This window comes from Arachis hypogaea, chromosome 19, assembly GCF_003086295.3.
Source record: "Arachis hypogaea cultivar Tifrunner chromosome 19, arahy.Tifrunner.gnm2.J5K5, whole genome shotgun sequence".
Taxonomy (NCBI): domain Eukaryota; kingdom Viridiplantae; phylum Streptophyta; class Magnoliopsida; order Fabales; family Fabaceae; genus Arachis; species Arachis hypogaea.
Genome location: NC_092054.1, coordinates 88177225 through 88188285, shown reverse-complemented (window position 1 = coordinate 88188285; position 11061 = coordinate 88177225). Strand labels below are relative to the sequence as shown.

The following is an 11061-nucleotide window of genomic DNA, read 5'->3' as shown; positions in this document are numbered from 1 at the left end:
AAAAGGGGAACAATTACCTCGACCTTTTTGAATATTTCTACCATTTTGGGGTCAAGTTCCATCTGTTTTCTGGGCTTCCTTGCAAGTTGTGGAAATGGAATAGGAGGGGCGCGATTTGTAGCTTCAGCATCCCTTGGTGCTTCATTCTGTGGTTGAGTTTCTTCTTCTTCAACTATGTCTTGTACTTCCTCTTCTTCTTCAGCTTCTTCCACTTCCACCACATCCTCTGTTGGCGCATTTTCTGGTGGGTTTGGCTTCTCATGGTTCCTCTCCTGCAGTGTGGTTCTGGACCTTAGAGTGATGGCATTGATGCCACCCTTGGGATTAGGCAGTGGTTGAGAAGGAATTCCATTAGAGCTTGAAGGTTGATGTGTGGAATTGAGTGAGGAATCCATCCGGGAGACGAGAGCTTGTAGAGTGGCGGTTAAGCCATTCAGACTAGAGTTCAGCTGAGCATGCATGTCTTGTTGTCCTTGTGCAAGAGAACGGAGCATCTTGTTATTTGATGAGGAACTAGAATAAGTAGTCTGAGAAACTTGTTGTTGGGTTTGCTGGGGTCCTTGTGAATGTCTTAGGTGAGGTGCTCTGTAAGGTTGGTTTTGATTCTGCTGTCTGTTGTTGTTATTATTATTCCACCTCTGGTTTCCATTATTGTCTCTGCCTCCTCTGTTAAAGTTATCCCTCCAGCCATGGTTAGAATTATCTGTCCAGCCTTGGTTGGAGTTGTCTTGCCATCCATGGTTATTGTTGCCACCTTGGTTGTAGTTGCCACCTTATTGATTGTATCCTTGATTCGGGCGGTCATAGAAGTTGTGAGTGGCTGCCACAGTGTTGTCTTCCTGGAGCTGTGGGCATTCATCAGTATAATGACTATAATCAGCACTGATTCTGCATACTCTTTGTGGAAATAACTGTTGGCTTTGTTGTGGTGAAGGCTGAGCTTGTTGCGCTTGTTGTTGATTCAACTGCATCTGCTTCAGTAGGTTGGTCATTTCAGATATACTTTGGGTGAGAGCAGTAGTCTATTTGCTAGTGGAAATCTCTGCAACAGCTTTGGGGTTGAACCTCTGTCTATGATTCCTAGTGGACTCAGCTAAGTCGCTGATCAGTTACCATGCTTCATCTGTGGTTTTGTACTTTTTCAGAGAACTATTACTGGCACCTTCCAGTGTAGTTTTATCCTGGGGGTTCATGCCTTGGGTGAAGTAGCTAATCAATACTAGTTTACGAATCATGTGATGGGGACATGCGTCCAGAAGATTGTTGAAGCGCTCCCAATATTCAAAGAGAGTCTCTGATTCACCTTGAATAATGCAGGAGATCTCTTTTCTCAGTCTATCTATGACTTCAGCTGGGAAGTATTTTTCCAAAAATTTTCTTCTGAGTGTATCCCAGTTGGTAACAGTTGCTTCAGGTTGGGAGTAGTACCACTCCCTCGCTTTTTCCTCAAGAGAAAATAGTAAAGCGGTTAACAGAATAGAAGTTTCATCTGCACCATAACGCCTAACAGTAGAACAGGCTATCTGGAAATCCCTAAGGTGCTTGATAGGCTCTTGAGTAGGTAAGCCATGAAACTTGGGCATCAAGTTGATCAGTGCGGATTTTAGTTCAAAATCTACAGCTGCAGTTGGGTGATGCACTTGATACGGCTGCAGTGTAAAATCTGGGGCTCCTGCCTCCTGGAGAGTAATCCTCCTAGGTGCTGCCATGTTTCCTGCACGTAAATCAACTAGATCAGTAGTAAATAAGCTTGTCTCGCTCTCAGATGGCGGTTCAGATTCACCCTCAGATGAGACTGGTGAGTTGATAATAACAACTTTACCACCCTCGGGAGGCTAACCGACGTCGAGTTCGTCTAATATGTGAAAGAGTTCTTTCAATTTGAGGATCATATGGGACTAATCTCGGATCAGGCAATGAACGCGACATTCAATGAGAAAGACATGTAACTCATGGTAACAGAAATAAAAATAAAATATGGAAATAAAAATAAAATATATACACTAATTAATAATTTAGCACACTATTGCAACTCCCCGGCAACAGCTCCAAAAATTGATGTGTGGCAGAAGTTAACCAATTTAGAGATTTCAATTAAGAGACAGCGTTGCACGTATAGCTCTTAACCAGCTAAGATCTGCCTCACCAATTTAAAAAGGGTTGTCACAAAGTTTAGAAATAAAATACTGGGATTATGAGTCCCAGGTCGTCTCCCAACGAGTTGCAGGAAAGAGTGCTAATTTATTAATTAGAAAATTCCCAGAAAGTTGAGTTTGATAATGAGCAATTAAAATAATTGTGAATTAAGGCAATAAAAAATAAACTAAGATTAATTATTGATACTCTGAATAAAAGGCCTTGACTGGGGGAATAACTAAGTGGAACTTCTATCCTTGTTGGGATCTTCTCAAGTGTGGTGTAAAAAGGTTGTTGTTCTCACTCGGTTTTCCCTTACAAAATAAGGAAAGGTATAGTGATTGAACTAACTCTTACCCTCAGGTCCTAGTCCTCTCCCTTAGGGAGGTCTAGTGTTAGTAAGTATGAAGTTAGCTAATAACGTCCAGTTTAACCAAGCACTTGAGTATTCCAACTCAAGTATCACCTCTTAATCAATTCCCATGTCAAGTAGAAATTCTACTCCATTGACATAAAATTAATAATCATAAAAATATGAAAAGACATAATTAATTAAAATAAAATAGAGGATTAAAATTAATTAAAATAAAAATAACTCTATATATTAATAAATTCAAAATGTAACATACTTAATTGAATAGAGTCAATGAGTAACTAATTAAAAATAAGGGAATAAGGAAACAAACTAAAATAATGTCTTCAACGGAGGTAATGACTTTCAGCATCCAAAAATCCAAGCAAAAGCATAAACTATCAATGTAATGCAACTCTCAAAATTTCAGATCTAAAACTAAGTGTAATCCTAATGTGATGAATCTCAATGTCTGTGGATGCCTGTTGAGTCTCTGCATGTTTCCTAGGTTTAGTCTGTGTTTCTGGGCTGAAAACTGGGTCAAAAAGCGGCCCGAAATCGCCCCCAGCGTATTCTGTTATTTTACAGATCGCGCAGGTCACGCGTACGCGTCGTCCACGCGTTCGCATCAGTCAGCGATTTTCCTTGTCACGCGATCGCGTGGTTCACGCGTTCACATCGCTCGTGCAGACTCCAATCCATGCGTTTGCGTCAGGCACGCGTCTGCGTCGTTGTGAATTCTTCACTTCTCACGTTCGCGTGGGCCATGCGCTCGCGTCATTGCTCGCTGGTGATCTCCTTAGTTTCTTGTGTTCCTTCCATTTTTGCAAGTCTCCTCTCCAATTTCCAAGCCATTCATGCCCTATGAAGCCTGAAACACTTAACACACAAATCACGGCATCGAATGGAATAAAAAAGAATTAAAATACATAATTAATAGTCTCTGGGAAGCAAGTTTTCAACCATGGAGTGATTTTGGGAAGGAATTGTAAATACATGCTTATCATATGAATAAGTGGGTAAAGAATTGATAAAACCACACAATTAATCACAATATAAACCATAAAATAATGGTTTATCAGCATTCCATTGTTTCCTAGGGAGACGACCCGGAGTCAAAATACTTCAGTAAATTTTCATTTGGGGTTTGTACTTGTGACAAAACCAATATTTTAATTTGATGGGAGAGTTGTTTGTTGGTTTGGAGCTATGCTTGCAACGAAGTAATCCCTTTCTTTAGAAAGAAAATCTAGACCGAAAACGATTTTTCTCTTTACCAAATTAATGGCGCTGTTGCCGGGGACACAATGGTGCTAGGTTATTGGCTATTGTATATATTGTGAATAGCTTGAATTTTGGGTTGTTTGCTAGTTTTGGCTAGTTTAGGATTTTATTTTCTTTGTTTCTTATTAATCTTTGTTTTTATTTTCTCTTTCACTATGAATTCTCATCCTTTTAGCTATGAGTGTAGTTCAAACTATGTTGTAGGAAATGAAAGCTCCAATGAGGATATACATCAAGGATTTGGAAATCAAGGATGGGAGGAACCCCAAGCTTATGAACAACCTTCTTGGCAACAACCTCCTCTGGACTCTTATAGGTATAATCCTGATCCTAATGTGTATCAATCCAATGTGTGTGATGATCCTCATTGTGGTTGTCAACCACAATCGTCATATGCATATGATCCCATTCCTCAATATAGCCATACACCATACTCACAAGCCTCACACTACCATTCAACTCCATTTGACCATAACTCATACACACCATATCAACCACCATATGAACCACATCTAGAACAACCACCACCATCCCAATACCAATACTTCCAAGAACCACAAATTCCACATACACCACCTCACGAATTCCACCAATATGAACCACCTTCCAATATCAATAATCTTCCCTCAAACGCTGAATCCTATCTTCCACCACCACCTCCCTTATACCATTGCTAACTTAAGCATCGGAGTCCCTTGCAGGTACCACCACCCTCCGGTGACAAAGGATCAGTAGCATCGCCAATTCAACAAGTCGGACGCAACCGCTTCGGCCACCACCCACAAGCCGGACATGTCATCTCCGACCATCACAGAAGATCTCGTCCGAGATCGAATTACAGTTTCATGTAACCCTCGGAACATTGGCGCCGTTGCCGGGGAACCTGAAAGTCATCCCATCATCATGGCGGACAACCTTGACAACGACCACAACTCTGATTTGGAGAACAGAACACCACATAAGAACACGGAGGTCACACTAGACGATACTTTTCAACCTAACAAAGACAAGAATCCACCAAACACGGGAGCGATGGAGGCACTTCAGGATCGCCTAAAACAAATCGAAAAAGAGGTAGAGTATCAACGGGAAGCCGAGAGAGACCTATGGAGGGAAGCTAGGCGATCTTAAACCGAAAACTACTCGATCCAGCCACAAAGATAGCTCCCACAAGGACCAAGATCCATTCACCAAAGAGATTATGAAGGCCAAAATCCTAAAAGACTTCAAACCCCCCGACATGACTCTGTACGATGGCACATTAGATCCCGGCCATCATCTCAGTAATTTCAGAAGTAGAATGTATCTCACCAACGCCTCAGATGCAGTCCGCTGCAAAAGCCTTCCCGACTACCTTGACAAAGACAGCAATTAAATGGTTCGACAATCTGCCCCCTAGGTCCATCTCAAGCTTTGATGACTTAGCCAAAAAGTTTCTAGCCATATTCTCCATCCAGAAAGACAAAACTAAACATGCCCCAAGCCTATTAGGAATCAAGCAAGGAGATCGGGAAAGTCTTTGCAACTACATGGAAAGATGCAACAAAGCATGTCTGGACATACAAAGTCTGCCAACAGAAGCAGCCATTATGGGTCTCATCAATGGCTTACGAGAGGGACCTTTTAGTCACTCCATATCGAAAAAACATCCCACATCTCTGAATGAAGTACAAGAACGAGCAGAGAAATACATCAACATGGAGGAAAACTCTCGACTAGGAGAGGCCTCAAAATCCGGATTCTCCTACTCCTCCCGAGATAAGGATAAATAGTTCAAGAAAAAAGAAGATCAGCATGGAGAAAAGATCAAGAAATACCACAATTACACCCCTCTCCGTGTGTCTCTTGTAGATGTCTATCGAGAAGTATGCCATACTGAAAAAATATCTCCACCTCGTCCACTCAAAAGCAAGAATGGAGGAGGAAACCTGACAGAATACTGTGAATACCATCGAATCTATGGACATCCCACCAACGAGTGCTTCAATTTAAAGAATGTCATAGAAAAATTGGTATGAGAGGGGAGACTAGATCGGTACTTAGCCAACAAATCAGATGAGCCAAGAAAAAGAAGAAGGGACGAAGAAGTTGGACGACCTGAACGACCACCTCGTACCCCGGAGAGACATGTCCACATGATACACAGAGGATTTACGGGAGGAGGAATCTCCAGATCATCTCGCAAAAGACACCTAAGTATATTATGTCGAGGAAGGAGAAGGAGCACCCGACCTCCCCACTATCACCTTCACCAAAGAGGACGCAGCCGGCATCATCTCGGGACATGACGATCCCATGGTCATCACTATCATATTGGCCAACGCTAATCTCCATCGCACACTGGTAGACTAGGGAAGCTCGGCTGACATACTATTCAAACCTCCTTCGACAAACTCGGCCTAGAGAAAAAAGAACTCAGAGCTGCAGAGCATATCCAAACAGCCAATTTGGGCTAGGAGACACTCCAATCCAACCACTTGGATACATCTCACTTCACACAACCTTTGGAAAAGGAAACCGGTCAAGGACACTCAATATAGACTACATCGTGGTCGATATGAGTACAGCCTACAATGCCCTGATAGGTCGGACAATGCTAAATCAGCTCGGAGCAGTAGTCTCGACTCCACATCTGTGCATGAAGTTTCCAACCACAGAAGGGATCGCTACAGTAAGAGCAGACCAGAAGACAGGACGCCGCTATTACAACAAAAGTCTGAACCTCAGAGGCAAAGGAGAAGATATCCACACCATTGAACTCGGGAGAGTTCGAGGTTGCGAAGAACTTCGCCCACAACCTGAAGGCGAGACTGAAAAAGTCCAAATTAGAGATACTCCAGTTAAAACAACCAGTATTGGCACAATCCTAAAAAGAGACGTAAAGGAGTCCCTCATACAGTTCTTAAGAGACAATGTTAACCTCTTTGCATGGAAGGCTGCAGACATGCCGGGCATAGACCCCAAGTTAATGTGCCACAAGTTGGCAGTTTACCCAGGATCTCGGCCAGTACAGCAGAGATGTAGAAAGCTCAGACCAGAACGATCCCAAGCTATGGAAGAACAGGTACAAGCTCTACTCGAGGCAGGATTCATAAGAGAAGTCAAGTACCCACTATGGCTAGAAAACGTCGTCTTGGTGAAAAAATCAAATGGGAAGTGATGGATGTGCACTGATTACACCGATCTCAACAAAGCTTGCCCAAAAGATCCTTATCTACTCCCAAGTATCGACGCGCTGGTGGATGCCTCCTTCGAATACAAATACCTCTCGTTTATGGACGCCTATTCAGGATACAATCAAATCCCGATGTACCCACCGGATCAGGAAAAAACCTCATTCTTAACCCCAATGGCAAACTACTGCTACATCGTCATGCCATTCGGACTCAAAAATGCGGGAGCTACTTATCAAAGATTAATGAATAAGGTCTTCTCAGACCACATCGGGAAAGTCATGGAAGTCTACCTGGACGACATGTTAATAAAGACACAAAGTGAAGATTCATTACTGTCCGACCTCATCCAAGTATTTGACACTATAAGAAGGCATGGCATGCGACTTAACCCTGCAAAATGCACCTTTGCAGTAGAAGCTGGCAAATTCTTGGGTTTTATGCTCACACAAAGAGGAATCAAGGCAAATCCGGATAAATGCCGGGCTATACTCGACATGAAGAGTCCGACCTGTGTCAAAGAGGTACAACAACTCAACGAAAGATTAGCAGCCTTGTCCAGAATTCTAGCTGGATCGGCAATAAGATCTCTCCCTTTCTACGCCACTCTAAGGAAGGGAAAGAGGTTTGAATGGACAATGGAGTGTGAACAGGCCTTCCAGGATTTCAAAAGGTTCCTGGGACAACCAACCATTCTAACTCTGCCACGGGAAGGAGAACCACTTGTATTGTACCTCGCAGTAGAAAATCGGGCAGTAGCCTCAGCACTGGTCCGAGAAGACGACGGTGGGCAACAACCTATATATTTCATCAGCAAAGCACTACAAGGGTCCAAACTAAACTACCAAAAAATAGAAAAATTCGCCTATGCTCTCAAACTAACATCTCGACTACTTCGCCCATATTTCCAAGCCCACATCATCAGGGTTCGGACCAACCAGCCCACAAAAGGTATTCTGCAGAAAACAGACTTAGCAGGAAGAATCTTACAATGGGCAATCAAGTTATCTGAATTCGACCTTCAATATGAAGTTGGGACAGCTATCAAATCACAGTATCTGGCCGACTTCATTGCAGAGTTACCTGACACCCCCAAAATCCCCACAGAATGGAATCTCTACGTAGACGGCTCTTCGAACAAAACCGGAAGTGGCGCAGGCGTAATAATAGAAAGTGACCAGGGAACCCAAATCGAACTTTTCCTCAAATTCGGGTTCCCTGCTTCAAACAACCAATCCGAATATGAAGCATTACTAGCTGGTTTGAAGCTGGCTAGGGAGGTTAGAGTTCAAAAACTTATCAGCTACAACGACTCACAAGTAGTCACCTCACAAATAGCAGGAAGCTACCAAGCTAAGGATCCCACCATGAAAAAGTACTTGGACAAAACCAGGGAACAACTCGGACAACTCAGGGAATATGAGGTCCACCACATACCTCGAGAACAGAATGCTCGAGCTGATGCACTCTTAAAACTAGCCAGCACCAAACCAGGGGGCAACAATAGAAGCCTGATGAGCGGATAAGTTATACCCTTTTTGGCATTGTTTTTACATAGTTTTTAGTATGTTTTAGTTATTTTTTATTATATTTTTATTAGTTTTTATTCAAAAATTAAATTTCTGGACTTTACTATGAGTTTGTGTGTTTTTCTGTGATTTCAAGTATTTTCTGGCTGAAATTGAGGGACCTGAGCAAAAATCTGATTCAGAGGCTGAAAAGGGACTGCAGATGCTGATGACAAGTCATCTTAGCCTATTTTAACTAGTCTTTTTCTTTTGTTTTCATTAGAATTATGCACTTTCATGAGCTACAAGCAAGCCAATTAGGTAGATTTTCATGTTTCCTTTGATTTAATCAACCATGTATGAATTCATGCTATTTCATGAGGTTTTATACTATAATTGTCACATATTATGAAAGAATGAATATCTTATGATTTTAAGCATAGCTTTGATGTGTTTGGTTGATTAATGATAGGTGAAGAAAGCTTGGAGAAAGGTTGAAGCAAAAAGGAATAGCTAGGAGTAAAGAGAAGACAATGGAATAAGTGAAATTGAACCAGGAAGCAAAAAGCTGGACCTAAAGTTAGCCTCAAACTTTTGCACAAACTTTTGGGTGAAAAGTTAGCCCCAACGTTAGCCCCTAACTTTTGGGCTAACATTGGAACTTGAAAATCACTCCCTGGGTACCAAAAGTTTGCGCCAATGTTAGCCCCTAACTTTGAGGCTAACGTTGGCACATGAAAATCACCCCTGGGCACCAAAAGTTTGCGCCAACGTTAGCCCCTAACTTTGAGGCTAACGTTGGCATGAGAAAAACACTCCCTGGGCACCAAAAGTTTGCGCCAACGTTAGCCCCTAACTTTGAGGCTAACGTTGGCACATGAAAACTACAAGGGGAGGAGCAAAAGTTTGCGCCAACGTTAGCCCCTAACTTTTGGGCTAACGTTGGCGTCACAAGTGCACCAAGGAAGGCCAACGTTGGTGCAAAAGTTAGACCCCTAACTTTTGCACCAACGTGAGTATCAGCAAGTTATGTTGGCTGATATGAAAAGTTGGACCAAAAGTTAGACCCTAACTTTTGCTCCAACTTTTGGTCCAACTTTTGCAAAACTCCAACCCGGTTCAATTGGTTCACTTTGGTTCTTCTCCAAACTTCAAGAGCAATCAACCAAGGCCTCTTTCAACCCAATTCCACCAAGAGAAAAGGCCCAACTCAAGGCTTGAAGATCATTTGAAGAAAGTGTATAAATAGGATAGAATTCAAGTTCTTCGGGGAGCTTTCCCTTTGAATTTTCATAATAGTTTTCGGAGAGCTTTGAATATTGAGTGATCTTTAATTTCTTAGTCTTGGGGAAGGAGAATTCACTTCTCTTCCTCTTAGTTTTATTGCTTTCAATTTCATTTACAATTGTCTTGGATCTTGGGTTGGAGAATTGAAGAAATTCTGTTTCAATCTCATCCTTGATTCTCTTTGCTTTATTCACTGCTTAATTGAATTTAATTTCTGTTAATTGTTCTTCATCTATTTTCCTTGAAATTTACTTTTCCCTTGCAATTGTTCTTGTTGGATTAAGGAAGGTAGTGAGATCTAGACCTGGTTTTCTAGTCTCTGGACCCCTGAGATCTGAAATTCCAATTTACATTCTGTTTTTGCTTTTCATGTTCATTTACTTGTTTTGCTTCAGATCCGATTCAACCCAAACACTCTTCTACTTCTCTGCTTGATGCAATTTACTTTTCTTTGTTTAAATTCTGCAAATCCAATCCCCAACCCCCTTTACATTTCAAGCCATTTACATTTCTTGCACTTTAAGATTCTGCAATTTACATTTCTTGCAATCTAAGTTTCTGCAATTTATGTTTCTTGTACTTTAAGATTCAGCAATTTAATTCTTGTTCTCTTTAATTTCATGCCAATCACCCGTTCCCTTTACTTTCCTTGCAATTTAAATTCTGCAAATCACCAATCAATCAACCAAATCTTGATTCGCTTGACTAAATCAACCACTAAACTAGACTTGGTTATCTAGTCTCTTGGGTCCTGAGATCTTAATTCCAATTTTACATTCTCTGTTTATTGCTTTTCATGTTTATTTACATTTCTGTTTTGGTTCCGAATCAATCAAATCCATCTTTTACTTCTCTGCTTGTTGCAATTTAACTTTTTCTTGTTTAATTTCTACAAATCCAATTCCCAATTCCCTTTACATTTAATGCAATTTATATTTCTTGTCATTTAAGATTCTTGCAATTTACATTTCTTGCTCTTTAAGTTACTTGCCAATTTATATTCTGCAACTTTAAATTCATTGTCATTTACTTTCTGTTGGCTACAATTTCACACAATTCACTAAATGTCAGCTTGACTAAACTAATCACCCACTAAAATTGCTTGACCCATCAATCCCTGTGGGATCGACCTCACTCCCGTGAGTTATTATTACTTGATGCGACCCGGTGCACTTGCCGGTTAGATCTGTGTGTTTTGGGAGAAATTCATTTTTCCACCAAAATACTCATCAGATGCTGTTGGATTCTGACCCTCCTTCACTCGAAGTGGATTTTCTGGAGCTACAGACGCTCAATTGGCGCTCTCTTAATTGCGTTGGAA

At 41.4% G+C, this 11061-nt stretch overlaps 1 non-coding gene across 1 annotated transcript; it reads left to right on the top strand.

Annotated features, from left to right (window-relative positions):
* The first annotated feature begins 1229 nt into the window (after positions 1–1229).
* Positions 1230–1337, top strand: LOC112781225 (small nucleolar RNA R71). Its single transcript, XR_003192015.1, has one exon. It is a non-coding gene; the product is annotated as a small nucleolar RNA R71 (small nucleolar RNA).
* Positions 1338–11061: the final 9724 nt, after the last annotated feature.